Raw genomic sequence first — 4642 nt, forward strand, 5'->3', positions numbered from 1 at the left:
AAGCTTTGGACAGCTAGTTGTATATAAAGTTTTTTTTTTAATTTTATTTATTTATGTGTGTGTGTGTGTGTGTGTGGCCAGCTCAGCCCACCAGGGGGCGGGGCTGGCTGGCATGTGGTGCTGGGGGATTGAACCGCGGTCCCTGTGCTCTGCTAAACTTGTTCTAAGTAGGTGCTTTAGACCACTGAGCCATCTCACCAGCCCCTGTATATAAAGTTTTAACACAATGTATCATGTGTCCCATCTAAATTATGCTGCTGAAAGCATTATCCAGAGATTTTAGGTCAAACGCATGCACTTAAAATCCACAGGATCAAACAGTGATCAGAACATTTTAGTTCCTGGAACTGTGGCAGACTAAATTTCCTTTGATTCCAACTATGTGATAGCAGAGGATTTTATCCCATTTTTATTTAAACCTGAGCTGCTGTATACCAATTAGCTTCCCTGACAGAATACGCCCAGTGTGTTGGTGTTTTGCTCCGTGCTGTCACTTAGGGAGCACTGCTCCTATTGAAGACACCCACGAAGCTTTGCAGTGAGAATCAGATAAACAGACACAGTCAACAGGTCAGAGTATGAGCCACCAGACACCAAAGATGGCGATGTGCTTTCTTCCTGTAAAAAGGTCTGTATAATTTTTTCAATTTCTGTATAAATTTCAAGATGAAAAAAGCAATCTTTATTCCAAGAAACTATATCTGAAAAGGTTTAACTGTGAAGACCAACTTACAGTTATGAGATTTACTTACCAATTGTGACATATTATTTATTCTTACCAAGTAAACCCAAGGATTTGAAAAGCTAAAGTTGCCTTCATCATATATCCCGAGCAGCTCATAGATTTTATAAAACATGGTAAAATGGGGCAACTTTATGAGTAAGTCATATATTTTAAAGTGTGGCGACAGCAATACTTAAACTTAGAAGTCACTTTATTTGAAGGACCTAATAGGAAATCACTTGGCATTGATCACAGATAATTCAAAATTAAAGCAAAGCATTTTTCTGGGCACGTCCCCACGATTATTCTGCCAACTTATTCTGAAGGAAATAGGGAGTAAGACTAATACATTGATCTAGAAAGAGTAATTAATTTACTGCGAAAAAGCTATTCTGCCTGATTTTAACAAGATTGATTTACACCTTTATGTCTAGGATTGTAGATCAGTTTCTCCCCTACAGTATCCTAGAGGTCCCTTCCAGTAGATGTCGCGGTGAGCGCAGCCCAGCGTCTCCACACCTGCCTGCTTCTGGCAATCCGCAGCAGCTCGGGCGGCCGAGCGTGCAATGCCTAACGAACTGCGCTGGCGCGCCCTCTGCCGGCAGCCACCGGTAGCTGCAGGTCTAGAGCTTGGAACCGACCTGCCGCTGAGATGAACCAGAGGTTCACGCAGCTCACCAAGGCAATCCATGCTTGGAACGCTGAAAGTGATGAGCATGCATATGCAATTCAAGCCTGCGAAGATGTTCGCAAAGAAATCCAACAAATTCGCACAGAAATGAGAGAAAAAGCATTGCAGTATAAAAGTAAGGTAACACAGGAGTTAGAATTCAAGAGGAAGTTTCAAGAGGGATGCAGCAGGCTTTGACAAAATTTCTCTTCTTCCTTTTTGTCTTTTTAAGACAGGGTCTCATTATGCAGTTCAGGCCGGCTTTGCGCTTACTTCATAGCCCAGGCTGGTCTTGAACTTGCAACGATCCTCCTGCCTCAGCCTCAGCTGAGAATTATAGGCATGCACCACCATGCCAGGTTCAGAATTTCAAGCCTATGCACAGAGTTGAGGACTTGCAATTCTGCAGAAGCCTTGCATGCCCAGCACACGTCTCAAGAGACCAGGGAGATCAGAAGGTGCTTCAAAGTAAAGCTGCAGCGCTTTGGACAACTCCAAGTGCAGTTTGAGAAAGAGAGACGGTTGGCCCCGGGAGATATGTGGACTGCTCACCACCTGGAGGTGCAAGAGATCCGAGCGTCCCTGAGCTCCAGGTGAGAGAGGGCAGAGAAACTGCACAGGAGGAGGGGGAGGTCTTAAAACCCAGCCTCGGCCTGAAAAGCTCACGGCAGAACATGAAGGCAAGTTGAGGAGAGCTTTTTGGGCTTGTAAGGTAAGGGAAGCTGATCCTTGAAAAGAATTTCAGGGACAAGAAGCCTTTTAAGAAAAAGACTGTGGGGGGCTGGAGAGATGGCTCAGTGGTCTAAAGCACCTACTTGGAACAAGCTTGGCAAAGCACAGGGACCGCGGTTCAATCCCAGTGCGCTCCAGTGGTTTGGACAAGATGAGCTCGATCGGAACCGGGTATGATTTATCAGCCTCTACATTCTCTCCTTTTTTTTTTTTTTTTGCGGAACCGGGGATTGAACTCAGATCCTTGTGTTTGCCAGGCAAGCGCTTATCCTACTGAGCCATCTCCCCGGCCCCTACATTCTCTCCTAATGGAAGAGTTTTTCAAGTTGAATATGCTATGAAGGTTGTGGAAAATAGTAGTACAGCTATTGGGATCAGATGTAAAGACGGTGTTGTCTTTGGGGTAGAAAAATTAGTTCTTTCTAAACTTTACAAAGAAGGTTCCAACAAACGACTTTTTAACGTTGATCGGCATGTTGGGATGGCAGGAGCAGGTTTGCTGGCAGATGCTCGGTCTTTAGCAGACATAGCAAGACAAGAAGCTTCCAGCTTTAGATGTAACTATGGCTATAACATTCCACTGAAACATCTTGCAGACCGAGTGGCCAGGCATGTACATGCTTACACACTCTGCAGTGCCGTCAGACCCTTCGGCTGCAGTTTCATGCTTGGGTCTTACAGTGTGAATGATGGTGCACAACTCTACATGATTGACCCTTCAGGTGTTTCATATGGTTATTAGGGCTGTGCTATTGGCAAAGCCTGGCACGCTGCAAAGACAGAAATAGAGAAGCTTCAGATGAAAGAAATGACAGGCCGTGATGTTGTTAAAGAAGTTGCGAAAATAATTTACATAGTACATGATGAAGTTAAGGATAAAGCTTTTGAACTCAACTCGAGCTCAGCTGGGTTGGTGAATTAACTAAAGGAAGACATGAAATTGTTCCAAAAGATGTAAGGGAAGAAGCAGAGAAATACGCTAAGGAATCACTGAAGGAAGATGAATCAGATGATGAGCATATATAACAATTATCTGAGCATCTAGTTGGCTTTACATTTCTATGGCAGTCACTTGTAACTATTTAACCCCTGGATTATACATATCCACCACTGAATTTTCATTAAAATGTTGGGCCGGGAGGTGGCTCAGTAAGATAAGCGCTTCCCTGGCAAGCACGAGGGTCTGAGTTCAATCCCCGGTTCCAGGGGAAAAAAAAAAAAAGTCTTGTAAAAAAAAAAAAAACAACACTGTAGGAGCATTAAAGACAGCTGCAGACTGCCCAGGATGAAGCCAGTGGTCCTCTTGACACTTGCTTCAGGGGCACTTGGCACAGCAGCCCTTGCTCAGGTTCTTTAAAAACAGCTGGATGATGCCAGAGCGAGAAATGACTTCATGAAGCAGGCACAAAGGAGCAGAAAGGGAGCTGGCAATCGCAAGAGAGCGCTTACAGCAGCGCACACCAGCGCTTGTCCTCAAAACTAGTCATGTTGGAGTCCTCCAAGCATCTCAGGCGACTTGGGTGATTGCAATTAAACATTTACAATCAGAAAAATCAAGAGCCTGTGAGATTTCAGCTTGAACAGGAAGAGGTTTTTTAAATCTTTTATTTATTTGGTACAGGGTCTCGCTATGTGGCTCGGACTTGTAGTGATCTTCTTGAATCAGCCTCCCCAGGGCTGGGATTACAGGTATGCGCTACCCCATCACGTTTTGGTGGCTGGTTTGGCGCAGGACTGGCATGGTGTGAAGTACTGGTGATCAGCAGGGATCGAACCCAGGTCCTTGTGCTTCCCAGGCAGGTGCTTAGACCAACAAGCTATCTCCGCGGCCCAGAAAGGGCTTTCTTTGCAAAGCAGAACTCAAGAGTCTAGATGAAGAGCAGAAGCAACATATTTGGGAAGTGGAGAAGAAAGCTAACTCAGCAAAGCAAACTCAGTGAGAATATTATGAAATGGAGCTTAAAACCTTGCGAAACAGCCTGGAAGGGGAAGTGACTCAATAAGATGAAGGCCATTCTAAGACTGGAAGGATTAGCCTGGAAGTGCCACATAGCAACTGGCTGGCCACAGCGACACAATTCAAGACAAGAAAAAAGAAACTGTACATAGAACTGAAGGAACAATATAAAAAGAAGAAACTAAACCTGGGCATGTTAAGAATGAGCTTCAGCCAGAGCTAGGAAACCTGAAGGAAGCACTGGGAGACAAGATGAATACGGCCAGTCCAGAGGCAAGAGCTCTGCAGGCGTGTCACCTGCAGACACACGTTGGTGATCAGGCTCCCTGTGATAACACAGGTCAGCAAGCCTCACTAGGGCAAAAATGATTGGAAATGCATTGATTGATGTGAAATTCTTCATCACACTTTGGTTGTATCCTATAAGGTACACAAAACGTACACATTAAAAATTTCTTATGAGGGGCCAGGGAGATCGCTCAGTAGAATAAGCATTTGCCTGGCAAGTGCAAGGACCTGAGTTCAATCCCTGGTTCCACCAAAAAAAAAAAAAAAAAAA

The 4642-nt window shown here is 44.6% G+C and overlaps 1 pseudogene; it reads left to right on the forward strand.

Annotated features, from left to right (window-relative positions):
* Positions 1 to 2262: 2262 nt before the first annotated feature.
* Positions 2263 to 3152, forward strand: LOC101585145 (annotated as a pseudogene).
* Positions 3153 to 4642: the final 1490 nt, after the last annotated feature.

This window comes from Octodon degus, unplaced genomic scaffold (genome assembly GCF_000260255.1).
Source record: "Octodon degus isolate 3935 unplaced genomic scaffold, OctDeg1.0 scaffold00180, whole genome shotgun sequence".
NCBI lineage: Eukaryota > Metazoa > Chordata > Mammalia > Rodentia > Octodontidae > Octodon > Octodon degus.